General features: G+C 43.0%; 1 long non-coding RNA gene across 1 annotated transcript; it reads right to left on the reverse strand.

Moving 5' to 3' along the window:
* Positions 1-1,746: 1,746 nt before the first annotated feature.
* Positions 1,747-21,291, reverse strand: LOC125110222 (uncharacterized). The gene is made up of 3 exons (XR_007130528.1): positions 21,125-21,291; positions 18,671-18,772; positions 1,747-2,057 (listed from the first exon to the last, which is right to left on the reverse strand). It is a non-coding gene; the product is annotated as an uncharacterized LOC125110222 (long non-coding RNA).
* Between the last annotated feature and the right edge of the window lie 5,120 nt (positions 21,292-26,411).

The following is a 26,411-nucleotide window of genomic DNA, read 5'->3' on the forward strand; positions in this document are numbered from 1 at the left end:
GCCACTACAGACAAAGGGGTGATATTTAAGATCTATAAGTAACTCCTCAAACTCAACACACACAAAACAGATAATCACATCAAAATATGGGCAGAAGACATGAACAGACACTTCTCCAAAGAAGTATACAAATGGCCAACAGACACATGAAAAAATGTTTCTTTTTATTACTTATTCTACTGTATGTCACACAGATAGTCAGAAGACTTCAATTTTCCTGTGTAGATAAGACAAGCCCACTTCCAGCATAATGTCCACCAAACCATCCCATACATTATCTTTACATGTGTTCTTTAAACTTCACAGTAACCCTAAGAGGAAGATACTAGCATTATTTCCATTTTACAAATGAGGAAACTGAGGCCTGGAAAGATTAAATAGTTTGCCCAACATCTCCTAGCTAGTAAGCAGCGGAGCTGGGATTTGAACCTCAGCAATCTCATTCTAGAACACACACTCGTATCCTCTGTGCTATGCTGCTTTTCTTTATAAACAGTTATTTCATTCAAGAAATATTTATTGAGTGCCTGTTATGTGCCAGGGACTGTTCTAGGTGCTGGGACTACAGCAGCTGTGAATAAAATTAAAAAAAGCAGTGAATAAAACTAAATCCCTGCTCTCGTGCAGCTTATATTCTAAGGGGTGGGGGGACTTTGGAATGAACAGAATAATTATTCTTTTGTTAAAGTATTATTTATTTTTTAAAAGCTGAAGAACATCTTTTAATATTTCTTTTAAAAAAAGATTTATTTATTTGAGAGAATGAGAGAGAGAGAGAGAGCGAGCACGTGCGTGCACAATGCTGCGCGGAGGGACAGAGGGAGAAGGAGAAGCAGGATCCCCACTGAGTAGGGAGACCGATGTGGGACTCGATCCTAGGACCCTAGGATCATGACTTGAGCCAAAGACAGATACTTAACCAACTGAGCCACCCAGGTGCCCTGTTTTTTTAAAGTATTATTTTATTATTGGGTTTATATTGGGGGCATGGCCACTCTTAAATATAGAGGCTGGGATCTCACCCAAAAAAATCTGTCTGTTCACTGAATAATTTACCATAGTCCTTCCAATTTTCTGGGGTCTGGAATATCTTTCAGCTGGGACTCAGGAACTGGCTGGGAGACCCAGGGAAATGGTCCAGGGAAATGGTAAGCTAAGCCACCAAGGGGACAAGACTGTCTAGACTTTAGCTCGTCTGTGGTGGGAAATAAGGCCACATCTGCTCCCAACTAGTGTTCAAAGGCTTGGGAAATCAGGAACACATGCAAAAGGCTTAGGCACTTGTCCAGTCCGAGAGTGGGCTATAGCGGATTCAAACCAAGCTCCTGAGTGAGTTAGCGATAGGGCAATCAGGAGGGCAGAGCCTTCTATACTGTTCTCTAAAAAACATTTTGTTGAAGTACAGTGTACATACAGAATAGTACACACATCGTAAGTGTGTATCTTGATGAATTCGTGTAACCAACATCCAAAGCGAAGAAATAGAATATCACCAGTGCCCCTGGAGTCCTTGTGCACCTTCTAGCCATTAGCCCCAAAGACAGTTATTATCTTGACTTCAAACACCATCGATTAGTGTTGCCTATTTGGGGGGCTTTTGATGATTGGAACCACACCGTGTACCCCCTTCTGCATCTGGATTTCCTCATGTAACAGTGTGTTGCTGAGGTCCACCCATTTGTTGCATAAGGTTGTGCTTTGCCCATTTTTGTGCTGTGTAAGAAGAATTCCATTGTGCGAGGATACTCTAACCTGTCAATTTCATTGCTCATGGCCATTTAGGTTGTTTCTGTTATTTGGCTATTATAGATAGTTCTGTTATTAACACCCTAGCATATGGTTTTAGAGAGCAGACATACCCAAAAAACTGCCCACTGGGTGTGTTCCTGGGAACAGCTTCGTGAGGTCATCACATGCTCATATGATTATGATCAGCTCTAGTAGGTATGGTCAGTTTCCCAAGTCATACCATTGCTTCCCATCGCTTCCAATGATATCCTTCAGTTCTCCCTTATTACGCAGTAAAATCTTTAGTGGAGGATTCCAACCCGTTTCATCTACAAACAAGCGTTTTAAAATCTACGTTTGGACTAAAGGATTAGCGAGGGAACAGTGAAGAGAGGAGCCCTGAGGGGAAGGGAACCTGGGACAGACCAGGACTCTGGTCAGCCAATTCTTCCTCTCCAGATACTGTCTTCCAAGAGCTAAGCTTTGGAGGTTCTGGTTCTGCTTAATAGAACACAGTGTTCCTTTACATAGCTGAGTCGAATGGTTTTTCAATGAATACTAATTAAATTGCCTCCTTATTTCTTTTAGATTAAATCATTAAGCTGTAAGCTTAGGTGGTAAGAGACCTTGTGTGTCTTTCAACACTGGAGCTTCAGACATAATAGAGGTTCAATAAATGTTAGTGGGAATAAACAAACAAATGAACAAGTTTCCTAAAACTTCACAACTAGGCAACATGGCGTGATGTAGTGGACTTGGTTCATTATGCAGATACTCATTCTCTGTCTCAAATACAACCATTCAGGCCCTTCTCCCAAGTCTGTCCCAAATACCATGAGACTGCCTTTGAGCTCTCTTGGGATGATGCATGTAGGATCAGTCAGCTGGACAACTACACTGCCTCAGGGGGTACATCCTGGCCCCACCCTCATAGAGCTCAAGGTTAAAAAGCAGAGGCTCATTGAGGATATGCCTGCACAGAATGAAGCTGCTATCACTTAACTGTCCATGAGCATGAACAAGGGGCTCATTTACATAGAGGATCACATTTAATCTTCTTGAAAGCCCTATGGGCACGTTATTCATGTCTTCCTTTTAGAAAATAAGGCAGTTCAGAGAAACGCAGTGACTTGGCCTTGGTTACAATTCGTAAGTGGTAAAGCCTAGATTTCACTTATGTCTGTCTAAATCAAGATCCTCAGATTTTAATCATTATCTGTGCATGGACATTTAAAAATTAAAGTTGCCTTAGCTCTCAAGGGCAGTGGTGTTTTGCATGTGATTTCAATTAAGTTAAACACATTCGGTGCCTGCTACGCACAGGAAGAGCTGAGTGTGACTTAAGCTAATAGTAAACTCTATTTACTTTCTCTAAACACTCCTTCAGTTTCTCTGGTTAGGAGAAACCCGGACTGGGTCCTAAATGAAAACTCTTGTTTGGCGATCTGTGATCGCCAGAGACGAACCAGAGCCCGAAGGAGTGGGTCTTGGGGTTCAGAAAGGCTTTCCAGAAGGGAGATACACAAGAGTATGATGGAAGGGAGGAAGATGACCTAGCACCAAAAAAAAAAAAAAAAAAAAAAAAAAAAAAGCAGGGGAGAAGGAAGCCTGAAAATATTTTCCCATCAGAGCTTTCTTTACTCTGTTTTCAAGACAGCTATTCACTTCTGGAAGGCCAAAGAAAGCAGAACAGACTTGAGGATCATTGGCAGGTCCTTGCATGACAGGACTGCAGAGAACATAAGCACTCTGGGTTACAGATGACGTGGCTGGCCACCTCAGCCACACTTTTGCCCTCTGGGTCTGGGCGATGCCAGCTCCTTCGCAGCTTGGCAGGGCTGCAGAGGGGAGGGGCTGTAGGACGGGGGAGGAGCAGAGTGGCAGGTGACATGACAACATTGCAGTATACCGGAAGCGGCCTAAGAGACCTGTGGTCCTCAGGTCCTGGGACGGTCCAGGGGACAGCAAGAATCCCAGGGCGGGGGTGGAGAGGGAGGGCTAGAATATCACTGTTGGCATGGCTCTAGCCAGGAAGAAAATGCTATAAAATTCTGCTTTCTGGCCCGATTCCCAGCCTAGCTAATGCTTGGAACTGTCCAGTTGCCTGGACAGCTTTAAATCTTTATTATATGCATTCATGCCTTGGTGTTCAGTTTGCTTTTGCCACTCAGTTTCAGATGGCCCGCTGTGGCCCCGGCTCATGATTCAGACTGAAATAGCGGCCTGCTTTGCATGCCAGTTCAAGCTACATTTCGGTTCTTGTTTCTTTGAAAAGGTCCTGCCAAGGATGCAATATGAAATGTCAGGTTCCGGTCTGGTATTCCCCCACATAGCTTCATCCTTGTAGTGTGACTTCTGTGGGATTCCCACTCCTACCCAGAATCCCTGCATGTTAATGGGCTTGTCTAATTCAGAAATGTCTAGAAGATGTGATGATGTCATGGCCCTATGAGATCAGACATTTGCACCTTATGTCACCTTCTGTGCCAGCTGGAATTCACATCAGTTAGCCCATCTCGTTCTCTATTGGGACATGCCTATTACAGACAAAGAATTATCAAGACATTATCAAATTCCTCCTACAAAGTAACCAAAGAGGTGTGTACTGATTTTTTTACAATCATCTGTTGCTCAGACTCCCACCTCTGACAGTTGGCTATTCCTTGATACTACCCCACAGCTGTCCTAAGGCAGCTTAAGTTTAGACTTTATCTTCCTGTGTTGGGCGTAAATAGATAATGGCTTCCCATCACTTTTGCTATGTCCCTATCCTACCCCCTTGAAGGTCTGTTCCCATATAAGACCACTTAGATCTTTATCACAGCCCTGAGAAGCTTAAGTTCAAAGTTATATGTAACACACTGGGAACTTAAACTTGGAGATTTTTAAAAGTTTATTTATTTAAGCAATCTCTACACCCAACGCGGGGCTTGAGCTCACGACCCCAAAATCAAGAGCCATATGATCCACTGATGGAGCGGGCCAGGTGTCCCTTAAACTTGGAGATTTTTAAGTTGAAAATTCTCAATACCTTAGTGATTTGCTTAGGGCTACATTTGTCAACTTTTCTGGCTATTAGAGCTGATCCGAGATGGCTAATATCCCTTTCAGAAATGGGGTATTTTTACTCTGATCCCCTTTCTTGAGCCTTCCACTTTCCGAAGAAGAGCCCCTTTCCAGATATCTATATATTCTTTAATATTCTCTTTATTCAGAAAGCCCCTTTCTGGATGTTCTGAACAAACAACCCAGGTGTGTTAAGAGTTGGTTACTGATAGGAAAGCCAGAATCCAGAGTAATCAGTCAGAATTCGTCAAGAACCCCACTGAAAAATAAATGAACTTGAACGGTTCACAAAAGAGGAAATATACAGGACTAAAAGACACGTGGGAAAATGTTCAAGTTCACTAATAACAAAAGAAATGCAAATTTTAAAAACCAGTTACCCATTTTTTATCTATCAAACTTGCAAAGTTAAAAAAAGAAAAGAAAAAAAGAAGATGAATATCCAGAGCTGGCAAACAATGAATGCGGGGCAGGGCGGGGGGGAGGTCTCATCCTTTGCTCTGCTGGAGATAGACTGATGCTACACTCAGAGGAACCATCGGTGATGTGTATCAATTTTGTTCCTGTTTAATTATCCCAAGAATATCATCCAAAATAGATACAAAAATTTATTCACAAAGATGCAGTGTTTTTTATAAGTCTCAAAATGGAAACAACTTAGATGTCAAAAAAGAAGAGATTGGTTAAATAAATTTCAGTGTATTCCCACAGCAGAACATTAATGCAAGCCATTGGAAAAGACGTTTTGTAAAGTTTCTAGTAACACGGGGAAATGCTTCTATTGCAATGTTAAGTAAAAAGAGCAAAATACTATATTGTATATACATTATAATCTCAGTGTGTTAAAAAATAAAATCCAAAAATATAGAAACAAGGAAGGGATAAAATATACTAACTCATTAACAAGGTTATCTTGCCGTATTGGAATCGTTGGCAATTTTTCCTTCTTCTTCCCCTTTTCCTCTAATGTTCTATAATGATAATATGTTGTCTTTATAATAAAAACATTATTCAAAAATAATAAGGGGCTACAGAAGTCAAGACATGCAGTACTAGCGTGAGAACAAACGTACTGGTAGAAGAGATTGGAGAGTCCCAAAATAAATTGTTACATTTATGGTCTATTGATTTTCAGCAAGGGCGCTAAGACAATTCAAAGTTGTGGGGGAGGGATTGGTCTTTTCAATAAATGGAGCTGGGTGAGGTGGATATCCACTTGCAAAAGAATGAAGCCAAACCCCTTCCTCATACCATGCACAAAATTGACTAAAGGGGGGGGGGGCACCTGGGTGGCTCAGTGGATTAAGCCTCTGCCTTCAGTTCAGGTCATGATCCCAGGGTCCTAGGATAGAGCCCTGCATGGAGCTCTCTGCTCAGCAGGGAACCTGCTCCCTGCACCACTCTCTGCCTACTTGTGATCTCTGTCTGTCAAATGAATAAATAAAATCTTTCTAAAAAATTGACTAAATGGGATCATGGATCTAATTATGAAAGATAAAACTACAAAATCCTTAGAAGAAACATAGGAGCACATCTTCGTGACCTTAGGTTAGACAAAGCCTTCTTAAATATGACACCAAAAGCACAAACAACAAAAGAAAAATGGATAAATTGGACTTCATCAAAATTAAATATTTTTGTGCTTCAAAGAACATGACCAAGAAAGTGAAGACAACCTACAGAATGTGGGGAAATATTTACAAATCACGTATCTGATAAGAGAGTTTTAGCCAGGGGTGCCTGGGTGTCTCAGTCGGTTAAATGTCTACCTTTGGCTCAGGTCATGCTCCCAGAGTCCTGGGATCGAGCCCCATGTCTGTCAGCCAGAAGTCTGCTTCTCCCTCTCCCTCTGCTCCTTCCCCTGCTCGTGCTCGCTCTTGCTCTCTCTCTCAAATTAATCAAATCTTAAAAAAATTTTTAAAAAGAGAGACTTGTACCCAGATTATATTAAGAACTCTTCCAACTCAACAATGAAAAGATTAATAAGCCAATTGATAAATGGACATTTCGAATAAATATTTCTCCAAAGAAGATATACAAATGTCTAATAAGCACTCGTTTATTCATTTCTTATTGCTGCCATAATTAAATTACCACAAACTTAGTGGCTTAAAACAATACCAGTTTATTGTGGCACCTGGCTGGCTCAGTCAGTGGAGCGTGTGACTCTTGATCTCGGAGTTGTGAGTTTGAGCCCCACATTGGTTGTAGAGATTATTTAAAAACAAAATATATTTTAAAAAATTTAGTATCGGGGCGCCTGGGTGGCTCAGTGGGTTAAGCCGCTGCCTTCGGCTCAGGTCATGATCTCGGAGTCCTGGGATCGAGCTCCGCATCGGGCTCTCTGCTCTCTCGGAGAGCCTGCTTCCTCCTCTCTCTCTGCCTGCCTCTCTGCCTGCTTGTGATCTCTCTGTCAAATAAAAAAAAAAAATTTTAAAAAAATTTAGTATCTTACAGTTCTAGAAGGCAGAAGTCCAATATGAGGAGAAATGGAGACTGACTGACTGTTAATGGGTACAGGGTTTCCTTTGGGGATGATGAAAATATTTATTTTTTTAAATTTTATTTTATATTGAAAATATTTTTAAAGGTATTTTTAAAAAAAGATTTTATTTATTTATTTGACAGGGAAAGTCAGAGAGCACAAGCAGGGGGAGCAGCAGGCAGAGGGAGAGGGAGAAGCAGGCTTTCCACTGAGCAGGGAGCCCCATGCGGGACTCGATCCCTGGGCCCTGGGATCACAACCCAAGCCGAAGGCAGCCACTTAATCGACTAAGCCACTCAGGTGTTGTGATGAGAATATTTTAAAATTGATTTTGGTGATGGTTGCACAACTCTGTCAATACACGAAAAACCACTGATTTGTGTGTATACTTTAAATAGATGGATTATATATATGTAAATTATATCTCAATAAAGCTGTTAAGCAATAATAAGTGAATCCTAAGTAGGGTCCCATTTCAGTTTAACAAAAAAATCCAACTCAAACTGGCTTAAAGAATAAAGGAAATTGGGTGCTGGGGTGGCTCAGTTGGTAAAGCTTCTGCCTTCGGCTCAGGTCATGATCTCAGGGTCCTGGGATTGAGCCCTGCATTGGGCTCCCTGCTCAGCGGAGAGCCTGCTTCTCCCTCTCCCTCTGCCTGCCTCTCTGCCTATTTGTGCTCTCTCTCTCTGTCAAATAAATAAATAAAATCTTAAAAAATGGCTCGATGAACTGAAAAGTACAGAGTAAGGAAGGAGGACGTCAAATGCAACGTAGTCGGTAGCTCCCCTCTGCAGGAGCTGGAGTCCCAGCTGTGCGCACTGCTGCCCAAGGCGGAGAGGGTGGGAAGGATATTGTGGAGGTAACACCCACCACAATCCTAACGGCAGAGAGAAGAATATGGAAGGAGGTCAAGTTCAAAGATAGGGACTTTGGGACTGTGTGCACCAGGCTGATCCTAGAGAAGGAGAGGTGCGCTAGACTGAGGCGTGAGAAAATCAGCTAATGACAGTGATAAAGACACTTTAAAAGTATTTAAGATTGACTATGAATGGCTATGAGATTTCTTTAAGGCAGCACAAAAATGTTCTAAAATTAGATTGTTGTGATGATTTCACGGCTTTGTACATATAGTTTAAAAACACTAAATTATACCCTTTAAATAGAGGAACACTTTAAATGGTATGTGAATCATATTTACATAAGGCATTAAAAAAATGTTTAGAGCAAGAAGACAATTATTAATTTAGCATTTGGGCATATGGTGCCGGATTTACAAGTGACAGAGAGAAAACCATGCCTCTCCTATTTAGTGCTTTTCTAAGGAGAATAGAGTTAAATGTGAATCGAAGTCCAAGATGTGGGAAAGATAATAAATAAGCCTTTAAAATGTGTATTTTAAAGGAGTCCAAGACCCTACTGCCCAGATAATCTACCTCCTAGGGCACTGAAAGAGCTGTAGCATAGTCATTATTTATTCTACAATCTGTGAGAAATTATGGAGAAATGGGAAAGAGAAGTTTTGAAGACAGACACACATACAGATTTATTATGGGTAGGGGGAAAGAGGAAGGAGTCCTCCCAGAAATCACACCTATTTCAAAGAACACAAACTCTACAAGGCAGAGACTTCATCTGTTCATAACCATATCCTTAGCTCCTAGAACATTGCCTAGCCCATTACAGGTGCTCAAATATTTGTTTAAGGTTGAGTGTTGACTCTTTCAGGATTGGTTGTGGGGGAGAACCTTGGTACACCATGAAAAGCATGGAAGTTAGGCTATAAACAAGGTGAATCTTGGACAACAGAAATCTTAGTGAGAGTTTCATTGTTGTTGTTATACACTGGTTTTGAATTTGGCCAAATACCTTTTCTGTATCTATTGAAATAATCATGTGGTTTTTCTCCTTTATTCTGTTACCATGATGAATTACATTAATTGATTTTCAAATGTTAAACCAATCTCGCGTTCCTAGGATAAACCCACTTGGGAATGCTGTGTTATCCTTTTTACATATTGCTGAATTCAATTTGCTAATATTTTGTTAACAGTGAAGCCATCCTGGGACAAGGGGACATTTTTCATTACCAATCCAATTTATTTAATTGACCTAGGACTATTCAGGTATTTCATTTCTTCTTGAGTTAGTTATGATCATTTGTGTCTTTCAAGGACTGTATTTCATCTAAGTTCTTACATTTTTATTGGTATAAAGTTTTTCATAATATTCCATCGTTGTATTTATTTGTTTGTTTGTTTGTTTAAATAGGCTCCATGCCGAGTGTGGAGCCCGACACGTGGCTTGAACTCACAACCCTGAGATGAAGACCTGAGCAGAGGTCAAGAGTCAGATGCTTAACTGACTGAGCCACCCAGGCGCCCCCTGTTGCTGTCTTTTTAATGTCTACAGAGTGTAGTGAAGTCCTCTCTTACATTTGCACCAAAAACTAAATCTTGATACAAGGAAAGCAATAAAGTGCAGTAATACGGAACAAACAAACAAATAACCCCTAAATCTTGGGACCAGGGTCAGATTTGAAATTCTAGGCAAATTGCAATTGGTTGCTCTGTCTCTTACATCTCCTATGCTTACTCTCCTTCCATCGCCAACCCTGGAGGATCACTTTTAGATTTACTAATGAGAGCTACTAGGAAGAAAGGTAGCCCCCAGAAACAACAAGTAGCAAGCCCAGGGTCGATCTTGGGTGAGATTCTAGGATAGGTTTGTGAGCAATACAAAAAAATTGGTGATCACTGAGAGCTGTCATATATTCACTAAGAAGAATTTTGCTTTATTTCCTAATTGCTCTAATAGCTACCTCCCTTGACAGCTGAGATCGTTTAAACTAGTGTTTACTGTGGGGCTCTTTTGTACCAAGCATTGTGCTTGGGGCCGGCAAAAGATGGGTGAGAAAAAGACACACTGTCTGCCTTTACCATGTAGTGAGGGTGATCATCACGAACCCGGTTAGGTGCATGAATGTAACTACAAACTGTGGGAAGCACTGGGAGAGAATTGTGTGAGATCTTTAATTTAGGTTTGGTGGTGGGAAGGGGGAAGGAGGCTGGTCTAAGAAAGGCCTCCAAGAGGAACTCCCGTTTAAAGATGAGTAGGAGTTTGCCCAGGAAATGACAGGAAAACTATTCTCAGCAGCATGGGCTTGAGTCAGGAAAAGTGTCTGGTGAGTTTGAGGAACTTGAGAGAAGGCAAGTGTTGCTGGAAAGTAATGGGAGAATGAGATGCACTGCGGCCGAAGAGGTGGGAGGGTGAAATCCATCCAAGCTTTAAAGGAATGATCCCATAGTTGCCTTTTGTTCTATGGGCACTGGAAAGCCATTGAAGGAGTTTGGGCAGGAATGTGGGATGATCCAGTTTCGTTTTACTCATTATGGAAAAATTTAAACATGTGTGTGACAACAGGTACAATAGTAGTATGACCTGCTATGTGCCAGTGACCAGCTTCAAAAATTAACTTACGGCCAATCTTTGGGATTCCAGAATAAGAAATAGAAATTCCCAGAGATTCTCGATATTATAAGGGATTCTGTAATTTTTTGAAACACTTTCTTTACATGTTTTAAGTAATAATGAGTGGTTGGGGTGCCTCACTGGCTCAGTCCGGAGAACATGCAACTCTAGATCTCAGGGTTGTGAGTCTGAGCCCCGTGCTGGGTGTAGAGATTACTTTAAAAAATACAATCTTTAAAAATAGTAATAGGGGCACCTCGGTGGCTCAGTCGTTAAGCAGCTGCCTTCGGCCCAGGGCATGATCCCAGGGTCCTGGGATTGAGCTCCGCATCATGCTCCAGGTTCAGCAGGAGGCCTGTTTCTCCCTCTCCCACTTCCCTTGCTTGTGTTCCCCTTCTTGCTGTGTCTCTCTCTATCAAATTAATTAATTAATTAATTAATTTTTAAAAATAGTAATAATAATAATGAGTGATCGTGATAATAAACAGTGTACCAGTTTTCTGTGATAGGGGTATACTAAAGGTTTCACAGTTTTGCTATTAGAAAAAGCAGTGTAATAAGCGCACGTTTATCATTATTGTAAACCTATATATTGTGATAAGATTAAATGTGTATATATATATATTTTTTAAGATTTTATTTATTTGTCATAAAGAGAGCGAGCACGAGTGGTGGAAAGGGTCAGAGGGAGAAGCAGGCTTGAGCCAAAGGCAGCGGCTCAGACAACATAGCCGACTTAGCCGACTGAGCCGCCCAGATGCCCCACCCACATCATTCTTTACATGGGCTACATCGTAGTTCATGGTGAGCGTGTGGATCTCTTTAACCACCACATTCGAATGAGCGTGGCAGGTAGAGGAGAAGTTCCTACACGAAACTAGTAACCTGGACAAAAAAAGGGATTTGACACATCCAGTCACGGAGGGAGTAAGAAGAGCTCAGCCTTGCACTGTGGGTACAAGTTAGGATAAAATGGCAAGTAAGGGACTCTACCAAGGAAGGGACTTTACTTCTGGCCTATTTAAGGAACAAAATAGAGAGCATAGAAAACCATGATCCAAGAGTGAAACCTATAAATGCGAGAGCTTCCCACTAAATTAACATAGTTGGAGTGCCCGGAAGCCGCCAGCGTGGATCGCACACAGCCACCACCCCAGGAACAAGTGAAAGCAGCAAGTGTCTGGGCCCCATTCATCTTGGAGGAGAAAGTCCCACAGGTTTCCCAGTGACCAGAGAAAGTTACCCAAGTAAGTGCTGATGAAATCCTACCAGAAGATTTCTTTTTTTTCTTTTTTTTTTTTTTTAAGATTTTATTTATTGACAGAGATCACAAGTAGGCAGAGAGGCAGGCAGAGAGAGAGAGGAGGAAGCAGGCTCCCCGCGGAGCAGAGAGCCCAATGTGGGGCTCGATCCCAGGACCCTGGGACCATGACCCAAGCCGAAGGCAGAGGCTTTAACCCACTGAGCCACCCAGGCGCCCCCTTTTTTTTTCTTTTAATATTTTTTATTTATTGACAGACAGAGATCACAAGTAGGCAGAGAGGCAGGCAGAGAGAGAGGAGGAAGCAGGCTCCCTGCTGAGCAGAGAGCCCGATGTAGGGCTCGATCCCAGGACCCTGAGACCATGACCTGAGCCGAAGGCAGCGGCGTAACCCACTGAGCCACCCAGGCACCCCCAGAAGATGTTTCAAAGTCCATCAGGCTCCTTGCTGGCACCGCCCCCCCACCGCTTTCGCTTTCCTGGTCCTTTCCTCATGCACAGAAACAAGCCCGTTTTGCCTTGTAGCTCTCCTTCCTGAGAGCCCTCACCGTTCTCACTATTCAATCTTATTTCCTTCTGAATCTCTCATTCCCACCTTGTGTTCCACTCAGACTGTCACAGTCAACAAAACCATGATGTACTTTTAGTCTTTAGCACAGAATCTGTTAAACTGGGCTGTACTATCGGGATGGTATTTACCTATTCGAGAACACAGTGAGAACGTATCCATGTCAATTTCTCTTTGCTACCATGCTACAAGTGTGTGTTCGTGGTTCTGCTGCTAACAGCAAGTATTGTTGTAAATAAAATAAGTATAAATAAACTTAGAGGCATAATTTATAGAAATCCAGTGAGTGGTGACCCAAGAAATAACAAGCTTTGTAGGCAAAGGTAAGTCCTTAAATTGGCCGTTTGAATCTGGGATTCTGTCTAGTGCCAGGAAATCTGAGTGTTCCATAATTTGAATACTACTCAACAATGTTCACTGGTGCATTGGTGGTTTTTTAACATTTAAATATTCGCTATGGGTTATAGTCATTTGTAAATACTTCCACAGAAGAAATGCGAAGAAAGGAGAGGAGAATATTATAGATGAAACTGACACAAAATCAGAAACTGATCTAAGACCAAAACTCGCAAAAGTAATACCAATTTCAGCACTAAAACCAAATCGTTATAAAGGGAAATGAGCTTGTATGAAGCAACATGTATGCTAAAGCCTAACTTAAAGATGCTTTTGGATGTATTTTTAGCAATTCAACCAACATCAGTGCAAATATAAGAAATAACTTCTTATCAGATAAAGGGCTAGTATCCAAAATCTGTAAAAAACTTACCTAACTCAACACCCAAAGAACAAATAATCCAATCAAGAAATGGGCAAAAGACATGAACAGATATTTCTGTAAAGAAGACCAAGAGGGCCAACAGACACGTGAAAAAGTCCTCAACATCACTCGGCATCAGGGAAATACAAATCAAAACCAGAGTAAGATACCACCTCATGCCAGTCAGAATGGCTAAAATTAACAAGTCAGGAAACGACAGAAGTTGGCGAGGATGCGGAGAAAAGGGAACCCTCCTACACTGTTGGTGGGAATGCAAGCTGGTACAGCCACTCTGGAAAAACAGCATGAAGGTTCCTCAAAAAGTTGAAAATAGAGCTACCCTACAACCCAGCAATCGCACTACTGGGTATTTACCCTAAAGATACAAATGTAGCGATCCAAAGGGGCACGTGTACCCGAATGTTTATAGCAGCAATGTCCACAATAGCCAGACTGTGGAAAGAGCCTAGACGTCCATCAACAGATGAATGGATAAAGAAGATGTGGTGTATATATACAATGGAATACTATGCAGCCATCAAAAAGCCCAAAAACCTCGCCATTTGCAACGATATGGTTGGAACTAGAGGGTATTATGCTAAGCAAAATAAGTCAGTCAGAGAAAGACAATTATCCCCCCCACCGCTTTCGCTTTCCTGGTCCTTTCCTCATGCACAGAAACAAGCCCGTTTTGCCTTGTAGCTCTCCTTCCTGAGAGCCCTCACCGTTCTCACTATTCAATCTTATTTCCTTCTGAATCTCTCATTCCCACCTTGATCCCACCTATGATCTCTCTGATATGAGGAATGTGAGAGGCAGGGTGGGGGGTTGAGGTGGGTAGGGAGGGAAAAAAATGAAACAAGTTGGAATCAGGAGGGAGACAGACCATAAGAGACTCTTAATCTCAGGAAACAAAATGAGGGTTGCTGGTGGGTCAGTGGGGAGGGATAGGATGGCTGGGTTATGGACATTGGGGAGGGTATGTGTTATGGTGAGTGCTGTGAATTGTGTAAGCCTGATGATTCACAGACTTGTTCCTCCGGGTCAAATAATACATTATATGTTAATAAAAAGAAAGAAAGAAAGAAATATCTTTTATACCTGGATTATCTTTCATTAAACAAAAAACACAAAAAAATTACTAGACAGGGCAAGTAATACTTTGCATGTTTAAAATTTTCATTTTAGGGATGTCTGGGTGGCTCAGTTAGTTGGGCAGCTGCCTTTGGCTCAGGTCCTAATCCCTGGGTCCTGAGATCAAGCCCCACATCAGGCTCTCTGCTCAGTGGGGAGTCTGCTTCTCCCTCTCTCTCTGCCCTTTTCCCTGCCTATGTTCTCTCTTTCTCACTCTTTCTCAAATAAATAGATAAATTAAATTTTTTTTTTTATTTTAAGAATTCTACCTTTTGGGTGTCTGGGTGGCTTAGTGAGTTAAAGCCTCTGCCTTTGGCTCAAGTCATGATCTCAGGGTCCTGGGATCGAGTCCCACATTGGGTTCTCTGCTCAGCAGGGAGCCTGCTTTCTCCTCTCTCTTTCTGCCTCTCTGCCTACTTAGGATCTCTTTCTGTCAAATAGATAAATAAAATCTTTTAAAAAAAAGAGAATGCTACCTTTTAAATACTAAATGTTTATATCATCATCTTTCAACTTTTTACATGGTGTTTATTTGGCATTTACTTTGTGTTAACTTTTTAGATTGTCTTTTAGTGTTTCCTATTGTCAAATGACTATATCAAGTACAGATCATGTTTACATGTTATTGAAATATATAATCTTAGGCACCTGGGTGGCTCAGTTGGTTAGGCATCTGCCTTCAGTTCAGGTTATTACCCCAGGATCCTTCCCTGCCCATGCTCTCTCTCTCAAATAAATAAATAAAACCTTTAATTTAAAAAAAAAAGAATGATGTGGATCTATTGATACACTAGTGTGGAAAACTCCATGATATATTTTTTCAGTTAAAAAGAAATCACCAGGGATGCCTGGGTGGCTCAATCGGTTAAGTCACTGCCTTCAGCTCGGGTCATGATCCCAGGGTCCTGGGATTGAGTCCCGCATCGGGCTCCTTGCTCGGCAGGAAGCCTGCTTCTCTCTCTGCCTCTGCCTGCCACTCTGCCTGCTTGTGCTCTCTTTCTCTCTCTCTCTGACAAGTAAATAAATAAATCTTAAAAAAAAAAAGAAATCACCATTTGTTGTGTGTGTGTGTGTGTGTGTGTGTATGTGTGTGTTTATAATTGCATAGAAATAGTTCTGGAGGTGCTGGGTGGCCCAGTCAGTTGAGCGCCCCACTCTTGATCTACACTTGGGTCCTGATCTCAGAGCTGTAAGTTCGAGCCTCTTGTTGGGCTCCATGCTGGACGTGGGGCCTACTTAATCAAAGAGGAGAAGAAGGAGAAGGAGAAGAAGGAGGAAGAAATAGTTCTGGAAAGAGATGTCCTAAGTTCTTGACTCCACATGAAGGAGTATGTATACGATAGGAGTGAGATACCAATTTTGTTTTTCGCTTTGATTCTACACTAATTTGCATGCACTAGTTTTGTAATTTGAAACAAAAATTTTGAAAATCCAAAACCTTGCTCTCCTTATATTCACGTGAGCCTTAAACTTGGTGATATCCCTGAAGAAAGTTCCTCCATTAGACTTCTGTTCTTGACTGAACAGGGATTAAAGGAGCACCTATTCTGTGTCAGGTACAGAAATAAGTGCTGGCAAGTTCAAGGTGAGAGGAGTTTGTGTCCTTTAAGGACTTCAAATTTTAGAAATTTAGAAATTGAAGGGTAGGCAATGCAAATGCCTCAGAGCTGGGGATGCCTGGAGAGCAACAGGGTAGACATACGTGGAGAGAAGAGGCAGGCACGAAAGGCTTCTAGAGCAGGTCATAATCAAGAGAAATCTTTTATTTCCCTATTATTTCATTACTCAAAATTTCAAATGCAGTAGTTGAAACATCTGCAGATCTGCCACACAGATTCAACAACTGTTAACATTTTGCCATGTTCACATAAGAAAAAAAAAACCCAGATAAATAAATGTTAAACCATTTGAAACTTCACACTTGACTATATAAGTGCCTAACTCCTAAAAAACGACATTCCCTTACATAACCATAATACTTTTCAAGCATCAGAATTAACATTAATCCTTTGTAATTACCTAACAGCTAGTTCATCTAAAAATCATCCCTATTTCCCCAAAACGCCTTTCAGGGGCTGTTTGCCTTCCAAACCAGGATCCAGGCCAGATTCGCACATTACACTTGGCAGTGGTGGTTTGTACTGTGAGAACGTGGTTAAGCTGGGATTCTCTTTGCCAGAAGCCCCTCCTCCAGATGGTTTCAGGTTAGAGTAGGTCAAAAGAGGAACGCGCATGAGATTGGCAAGGCAGAAATGAAGCAGCAAATATTTTTCTCTGAAGGTCATTGTGGTTAGACGTGGTGAGAGTTGCAAACGTAAGTGTCAGTGAGCTCAAGCTTGTCCTTGCCTTGCTCTGATTAGTGTACAGAAATTCTTCCCAACTGGTGACCCAGCTGTCCAGCGGTGGCCCCAGGCCCACCTCCAGGGACTTGGTGGGGGGCCCAAGGATGAGGGCTCCACGAGCTTTCTCATCATGGGCCCATGCCAGCTAGATGGGGTTGTTGGTAACTCCTATTCTGATCCTCTTGACTTCTCTGCTAGTCCTTCACTTCCCCAGCTCCTTCCACGACTGTGGAAAGTCTGATTCTGATAGAAACTCCCTATCTTATAATTCACAGTGGTTCTGCTTCTCTGTCTGATATGCTTATTGGTACTGGCTATGGTCTCAGGGAAACAGAATCTTAAAGACAGGGAGTCTGGAATTGGTTCTTTGATCTGATTAAATTTAAATGCGTTAATCACTGGGGCACCTGGCTGGCTCATTCAGAAGAGCATATGACTTGATCTCCTGGTCATGAGTTCAAGTCCCACACTGGGTGTAGAAATTACTTAAAAATAAAATATTTAAAAATAATAAATGCATTAATGATTATTGCCAGTGGTCAAGGAGATATTGGTATTCCATGGCATTCAGTGGAAAAAATAGTCCCTTAAATTCTAACCTGCAGGCAGCTATGATAATTGCTTACCGAAGGCAAGCCTTTGGGTGATGAAATATTTGCTGCCGTAGAATATTTTGATAGAAATAGTAGCATAACGAGCCTTGCTGGTTGCTTCTAAGTATGCTAGAGAGTTTGGAGAAAGACAATGACAAGCTTAGGGCTTTAAATCCCAGCTTAAGATATGGGAAAGGGACCAAAAAAATGTCTTGACTACCCTAAAAGAAACTCTTATCTCTTATAGCCTTAGGGTCAAGACTTCTCATATCCCAAACCTTAATTTCTACTTACAGGGAACTGAATTCCAATAAATATTGAATTAATAACCAGATAGGGTCTCATGTTAAAAAATAAGACATTGACTGGGAAGGAGTAAGACCCTGAATCTCAGGGGACATAAGGACAGATTCTGATGATGTTGGAAACCTCAAACTACATGCTACTGACCTTCCTTCAGCAGGGAAGGTATAGTCCATCCTTCCTTATCTGAAAAAGTGTAATGGTCTCCCCAAGGCAGTTGCCTTGCAGGGGACTGCTGATTCTCCCAGGAATGTAACCGTACCACTTCTTTCAGATCTGCAACCAGACTCAAGTAACAGCAGGCTGCAGCGTGACCCAGCAGAAAATACCACACATACCACAAGAATATTGAGACTCTGTCAGTTTGTGTGTTGTTTCGCTTTTTGTTTTTTGTGGGTTTTTTTTAAAGATTTATTTATTTATTTGACAGACAGAATCACAAGGAGGCAGAGAGAGAGGAGGAAGCAGGCTCCCTGCTGAGCAGAGAGCCCGATGTGGGGCTCGATCCCAGGACCCTGAGATCATGACCTGAGCCAAAGGCAGAGGTTTTAACCCACTGAGCCACCCAGGTGCCCCTCACTTTTTGTTTTGACAAAATTTCAGGTTTGCTGAAAAGATACACAAGTGGTACAAACAACAATTCTCTTTACCTTTGATCAAGACCCCTCAAATGCCAATTTATATTGACAGAAACCCAGGGAATAGTATGAGAGTAGATCCTAAAGGTGTTGGGTCAGGCTGGAAGGAATATAGTTTTGGACTGGGCTGAATGCATTAATATGAGGGCACTGAGCAGAGATTCTGAATGTAATGTAGTTGTTCAGGTTGAGTGGGAATGGCTCCAAATAGTTTGCTGTTAAACTATTTTAAACACCCACAGAGGATGTGCGCCAATTGAGTCTGAGATGTCAGAACTTCCGATATGGAAGAGAAAGGTATCCAGAATGCGAGAATAGACTTACAAGGTAAAACTGCCTCATGATGTTCCTTGGTAGGATCCAGAGGACACTGCCTTCACCAGAGAAATGCATTAGTGGGAAGAACACTGGCATCATTGCAGGGCTCTAAAAGCAAAGCATAATGGGAAACACCATCATCAAAGTGGGCTCCCTGAACTGATGCAACAGGGATAATGGGATGTCAGAGGGTTGGGAATCAAGAGCAGACCTTTAGTAACTGAGACAAAGTCAGCTACTGTAATGGGCAGCAGGGCCAAAGCAGGCCTCAGAGTGGTTGGGCCTGCCGAGCTTTGGCATTGGCTAGGTGCTCACAGTGTCCCTAGGACAGAAATGCCTAGGCAGCCTACTGAAGTCTTACTTGGTTTGTATACATGGAAAGACTGCCATTGTGTGAACAGAAGTCTGACTCCTGATAACAGAGTAAGAGTCCTTCAACCAGTTCTTAGATTGGAGCCAGTTCATAAACCCCGACCCCCTGGAATGAAGGGACGACTGGGACCACTTGAGGAAGGACCTTACTCTATTGCCAAAAAGTCCTACTGTCAATCTTCCTTCTACCCTTTCCCCTAAAGCCAGGTAACTATGCATTAGGAATGGAACATAACCAGATTGTTGGGAGATTAGTGAACTGTGGCTCCAAACTGATGCTAATCCCTAGAGACTCAAAATGCTGCTGTTGTCCCTTGTCAGTGCAGGGGCTGATGGCAGTCAGATGATCTTTGCCAAGTTTTGGCTTGGCTCCATCTCAAAGCAAGATCAGTGGTTCCCAGTACCATCCCATTAGTATTTCCTCAGCTCCAGAACATATAGGTGGGTATCCATTGCCGAGTAGGTATCTGAGTAGATACACTTGACAACTGGTAGACTCCCTACATTGGTCCTCTGACCCACAGCATAAAGACTATGATGAAAGAAAGAGCCAACCGGAAGTCACTAGAACTGTGTCCACATACTAAAATGGTAAATTAAAACCAGTATCACATTTCTGGAAGCACCAAAAAGATTAATGCCACCAATGAGGTCTTGAAAGATACAGGGGTGGTGATTCCTACCCTTTGTCCACTCCAATCACCTATTCGTCTGTCAAAAGTCCGATGGGCGTTGGAGAATAACATAGAGTATCCAAAACTTGGTGGTTTTCCAGTTGCAGCTACTGTAGCAGGTATGATTTCTTTGCTAAAGCAAATAAACATAACCCATGGCACTTGGTTTGCTAGGGGTCCAGCTAGTGCTTTTCTGTCTATACCTTTTAGAAAAGACCACTAGATGCTGTTTTCTTTTAGGTGGCCAGGCCAGCAACCCACCTTCACTGATTTACCCCAGGGCTCTGTCAACTCCGAGCCTCCATCATAATCGAGCCTTTTCCTTCCAACCCAATGTAAATTAGTGCTGCTTATTGGCACGATGCTTCAGTTCTGCAACACATATGACTCTCCACAGGGATGCTTGAGTGTCCTTGAAACATTATGGGGGGGTATCCCCCAAGGCCATCTAAGAGCAACATGGACAACATTGACATTGTTGAGACTATGACAAAGTCTCAAAGTCACGCACTATCACTTCAACATACTGACCTAATGTCCTCTTGGTCCCACAGGTCAGCACTGTTGAATGGAGGTAGGGACTCCCAAGGCCATGGGTACCCAGAGGCAGAGATTATGAGGAGGCCATCCTGGGGGCTGGCTACCATAGTCATGAAACCTGTGAAAGTTCTTTGTTCTGTCTGTCCAACTTTTCAAAGTTTGGAATTGTTTCACAATAAGAATTTATTTTTACATGCTCTATCCATGCAAATACTATTTTTATTCATATTATCCACTGAGTAGATCAAGTCATAGGCAGAAGACAAGGACCCTGGCTTCAGTTCCTGCATCTTTTGCTGCCTCAGGACGTGGCCTTGAGCATTTCTTTCTCTTCACATCTTCGGACCTAAACTTCTCTGTGGGTAAAATAAAGAACAAATTCCTCCCCTTCCTTCCTCCCCCAAAGAGCTTTGTAAAAGTGCTTTTAGTCATTAAGAAATTGGACATTTGGGGCGCCTGGGTGGCTCCGTGGGTTAAAGCCTCTGCCTTCAGCTCGGGTCATGATCCCGGGGTCCTGGGATCGAGCCCCGCATCGGGCTCTCTGCTCGGCGGGGAACCTGCTTCCTCCTCTCTCTCTGCCTGCCTCTCTGCCTACTTGTGATTTCTATCTGTCAAATAAATAAATAAATCTTTTTTTTTTTTTAAAGATTTTATTTATTTATTTGACAGACAGAGATCACAAGTAGGCAGAGAGGCAGGGAGAGAGAGAGGAAGGGAAGCAGGCTCCCTGCCGAGCAGAGAGCCCGATGCGGGGCTCGATCCCAGGACCCCGAGATCATGACCCGAGCCGAAGGCAGCGGCTTTAACCCACTGAGCCACCCAGGCGCCCCTAAATAAATAAATCTTAAAAAAAAAAAAGAAATTGAACATTTACCTTAGAGGCCAATCCTCTAAAGCCCCTCCCTTTTACAGTGAAGACCCCTGGAATCTGGTCTCTAGAGATGTGGAGAGGTTTACCCGGGATCACACAGCTAGTTAGTGACGGAGCCAGAATTAGAATCCTGGGCTCTTCAGTCTCTAGTGTCCGCCCTGCTACGTTGCCTCTGCCTTAGAAGAAAGGTGCTCGGAACATTCTGTAAAGAATTTTCACATTATTTATGACAATAAGGCCTGGGTATCAGCCCAGAGACTATCTCTAATGTTGTGGTTCTTAACGTTGGTGGTCTCCAGATCCCTTTACACTCTCAAGAATTGTTGAGGACCCTCAAGAACTTTTGTTTACGTAGGTCATCTCTATGAACATTTATTGTAATAGAAATTAAAATTAATAAAAAATGTTACATGCTTTATTTATTCATTGCTTTTAAAAATGCTAGTGATAGACCCATTGCATGTGAACATAGCCTTTTTTTGATGAAAAATAACTTTTCCAAAAGGAAAAAAAAAGTGGGGAAAGCATGGCTCTGGTTTATATTTTTGCAAATCCCTTTAACGTCTGGCTCACAGAAGACAACTAGTTTGTTTTTTTTTTTAATTTTGTTTCTTTTTTTTTTAATTTAAAAAAAAATTTTAATAAACATATAATGTATTATTAGCCCCAGGGGTACAGGTCTGTGAATCGCCAGGTTTACACACTTCACAGCACTCACCATAGCACATACCCTCCCCAATGTCCATAACCCCACCACCCTCTCCCTACCCCTCTCCCCCCGGACCCCTCAGTTTGTTTTGTGACATTAAGAGTCTCTTATGGTTTGTCTCCCTCCCGATCCCATCTTGTTTCATTTATTTTTTTCCTACCCCCCAAACACCCCACGTTGCATCTCCACTTCCTCATATCAGGGAGATCATATGATAGACAACTAGTTTCTTACAACTGTTTCTGCCTGATCTATTGCAATCTCACACATTGCGTAGCCTCCAGATAACTCCAAGATTTGTGTGCAATAAAACGAGAGCGAAAAAGACATTTTTAGCATTATTTTGAAAATGGTTTTCATCTCACAGACCCTCTGAGAGGGTCTTAGGGAACCCTAGGATTCCCAGGCCACACTTAGAGAACCCCTGTCATGGCATCATGCCACAAGGCTCTGTTTTGCCCCATTTCCCATTTTCTTTAACTACTAATGAGTTTCTGCAGTCATTTTTCATTAACTGCAAAGTAATCAGTGCTCATCAGTTTTGCAGATGATATAAAGATAGAAAGGAAGAAGATTATTACAAAAGGTGATAGAAGAAAACACTGACATTATTTCAGCAGACCAGAATCAAACAAAACTAAAGGTGGAATGACCTGCATTAAATTTTGCTTTACTGGGCGCCTGGGTGGCTCAGTGGTTTAAGCCGCTGCCTTCGGCTCGGGTCGTGATCTCAGGGTCCTGGGATCGAGTCCCGCATCGGGCTCTCTGCTCAGCAGGGAGCCTGCTTCCCTCTCTCTCTCTCTCTCTCTGCCTGCCTCTCCGTCTACTTGTGATCTCTCTCTCTGTCAAATAAATAAATAAAATCTTAAAAAAAAAAAAATTTTGCTTTACTTTCATTTTTTTAAAAGATTTTATTTATTTATTTGTCAGAGAGAGTGAGCATAGGCAGACAGAGTGGCAGGCAGAGGCAGAGAGAAAAGCAGTCTCCCCGCTGAGCAAGGAGCTGACGTGGGACTCGATCCCAGGATGCCGGGATCATGACCTGAGCCGAAGGCAGCTGCTCAACCAACTGAGCCACCCAAGTGTCCCTTGCTTTACTTTTAATCAGTTGCACGCGTACTAGAAAGCTAGGATGGGGGGGCGCCCGGGTGGCTCAGTTGGTTAAGCGGCTGCCCTCGGCTCGGGTCATGATTCCAGGGTCCTGGGATCGAGCCCCGCATTGGGCTCCCTGCTCGGCGGAGAGCCTGCTTCTCTCTCTCCCCCTCTCCCTGCCGCTCTGCTTACTTGTGCTCTCTCTCTAGCTCTCTGTCAAATAAACAAATAAAAAAAATTAAAAAGAAACTTAAAAAAAAAAAAAGAAACCTAGGCTGGGAAGAAGTGGCCCAACAGAAGTTTGTATGAAAAAGATCTGGCATGGGGCACCTGGGTGGCTCAGTCAGTTAAGCCTCTGACTCTTGATTTCATCTCAGGTCTTGGTCTCAGGGTTGTGAGTTTGGATCCCATATTGGGCTCCACACCGAATGTGGAGCCTACTTATAAAAAGAAAGAAAGAAAAAGGCTAAATATGAGCCAGTAGCTTAAACTTAAGGTGAAGGAGCATCAGTAGAAGGGTACCCCCTGAGCTGGGGTTGCCAGGCAGGGTTACTGACTTGGAGGAGAGGTGGGAGAGCCCCCACCCGGATTCTCCGGAAGAGCAAGGGGCATGCCTGGGAGGCACCCATGCAACATTTGTGCTCTGCTAACAACGTTGGAAAAGTTTAAATAAAAGAAGGCTGTGCTATGTTGCACACCTGAAACTAATGTAACATTGCACGTCAACCACACTTCCAAAGCAAGAAGCAAGCTAAATCCACAAACAAAAAGTTCTCTTGAGTCCTACCTGCTTTCATGGCCAAAAGGACAAGGACATCCTTCCATGTGGAATCTGCAGGTCTTCACTCCGTGTCCAGCCCCAGTCTGCACCAAGGGACAGCCGTATCCAGGATGGGGCAGCATACTGCCGGTAGGGGCTCTTCTCCGATTTCCTCCAGCTCTCCAACATGGCTTACCTCAGCAGTTCGCTCTGGTCGGAGGCCTCTATCCAGTGGGCCATATGCTTCTGCGAGAAGGTCTGGCTCTCTGTCTCAGCATCGCTTTAAAGCCTTCCCCAATGTCGTCCCTCTGAACTTGATGTGGTCACCTGGATCTCCCTGGCCTGACCCAGAGGAAGAAAGGGTTTTGGCCCCTTCCTATCTGTTGCATCTGTGTGCCATATTTGTGAAGTGGTTCCACCCATTCCTTCCAGGCTGGAGAAGCAAGTCTCCCCAAAAGTCAGCAAGGACGGCCGCAGTTGGCACACACTTCACAGAAGCTCATGGCTTCTCCTGCTCTGCTCCAGTCTGAGTCAATCTTGAGCATGGCCTTCTAGTCTGGGCTCTCCATGTTAGGGCATTGTTAATGACCTGGAAGAATTCCAGAGGATGATAGAGGTGGACATAGGCTCTGGAGTCAGTCGTAGGTTTAAATCCCAGCTCTGCCACTTGCTGTTTGCAAGACCTCTGTATAAGTTACTTAAACTCTCAACCTCAGTTTCCCCAGTTATAGAATAAAAATTATAGGGGTGTCTGGGTGTCTCAGTCGGTTAAGCACCTGCCCTCAGCTCAGGTCACAATCTCAGGGTCCTGGGATAGAGGCCCCCTGTCAGGCTCCCTGTTCAGCGGGGAGTCTGCTTCTCCCTCTCCCTCTGCTGCTCCCTCTACCCTGCTTCAGCTCACACATGTGTGTTCTCTCTCAAATAAATAAAATCCTTTTTTAATTTTAATTTTCTAAAGATTTATTTATTTATTCATTTGACAGAGAGAGAAGAGAGAGGGAACACAAGCAGGGGGAGTAGGAGAGGGAGAAGCAGGCTCCCCTGCTGAGCAGGGAGTGGAATGTGAGACTTGATCCCAGGACTCTGGGATCATGACCTGAGCCGAAGGCAGACACTTAATGGTTGAGCCACCCAGGTGCCCCTAAAAATCCTTTAAAAAAATTATCTATTGTGTATTATGAAGATCAAATGAGACAATCCACGTAAAGTGCTTCATTTAGTATCTGGCACATGATAATTGTTCATTAACTATTATTGTAAAAGTGTATCTTATATCAGATTTTTAGGAAAGGAAACAGTGTCAGAAGACAACTTTCTGCCTCCAACCTGGGCTACTGCCTTGCTTCTACCAGGGGAGTGGAGCTCCTGGGCCATGGGTCACATGTGGCTCCATTTCAGAAGAGGAGCTCTGCTCTACATTTGCATAACTAAAAATCCCTGAAAGAGACTTTTCTAGGATGAAGATGGATCAATGTTTGCTTCGAAATGACAGTTTTTAATTTCCTCACCATTCCTATCAAAGCGGCAAAGAGTTTCGGGTCAAGTGTCAGTGGGAGCTGCAGCTCCAAGGGTTTGTGTGTGTCCTCACACCCTATCCTATCCTGGGGAGAAGGGTTCAGCCCCAGAAAGCTCATTATCCATCCGTTCAGCCTGGCTTGCCCTTGACAGACACAGACCCAGGGCAAGAGTGTAAATGCAAGACCCTAACCCGGAGATCTCATATTTAAAAGTTGTAAATCAAGCTAAGAGATTTGGATAAAACATAGTCTGTTCTCTGACCTTAGCAAATACCACTTTAGAACAATCAGGACTCACGTCATCCTTACTGTGGGTCATGGTCACAAAATGTTTGAAAGCCCCTTTATGGGATGAAATGATAAAACCGAATTGTTTTATCCCAAGTCAGCAAGTTTTTCCAGCATCCTTTGAAGAAGGGTCTTTTCTTTCACCACTGACTCATGAATCCTTCTTTAGCATGTATTAAATTCTAATTCAGGCAGTCAACAAATATTTTTTTAAAGATCTATTTATTGGGGCACCTGGGTGGCTCAGTTGGTTAAATGTCTGTCTTCGGTTCAGGTCCATGATCCCAGGGTCCTGGGATCGAGCCCACAGTTGGGCTCCCTGCTCAGTGGGGAGCCTGCTTCTCTCTTTCCCAACCCCCCTTCTTGTGCATGCTCTTTCTCCCTCTGTCAAATAAAAAAATAAAACCTTAAAAAATAATAATAAAGATTTATTTATTTATTCTAGGGAGAGTGGGGGAGGGGTAGAGGGAGAGAGTCTTAAGCAGACTCTGAGCTGAGGGTGGAGCCTGACGTGGGGCTCCATCCCTTGATGCTGAGATCATGACCTGAGCTGAGAAACCAAGAGTCCCACACTCAACCGACTGAGCCACCCAGGCGCCCCATTCAACAGATATTTTGAAGTATCTGCTATGTGCTACATGTATGGTAAGCATGGGGAAAATGACACGTGGTGAATAAAAACATAGTCCCTCTCCTGACCCCTGGAACTTATTACAAATGCCAAGGTATGTTTCCGGGTTGTCTATTTGGTGCCACTGGTGTTTCTGTGACTTTGTGTCCCAGGGCCACAGTCGTTATCATTGTACTTGCCGTTCAGGCTGGTCAGGGCTAGGCATTGCGCTGGTGCATTACACACAATATTCCACGTTAACACTCCTAACAGGGTCATCAGTAGTATCCTCCCACCCCCGCTACTGAACCCAG

Source organism: Lutra lutra, chromosome 10, assembly GCF_902655055.1.
Source record: "Lutra lutra chromosome 10, mLutLut1.2, whole genome shotgun sequence".
NCBI classification, from domain to species: Eukaryota; Metazoa; Chordata; class Mammalia; order Carnivora; family Mustelidae; genus Lutra; species Lutra lutra.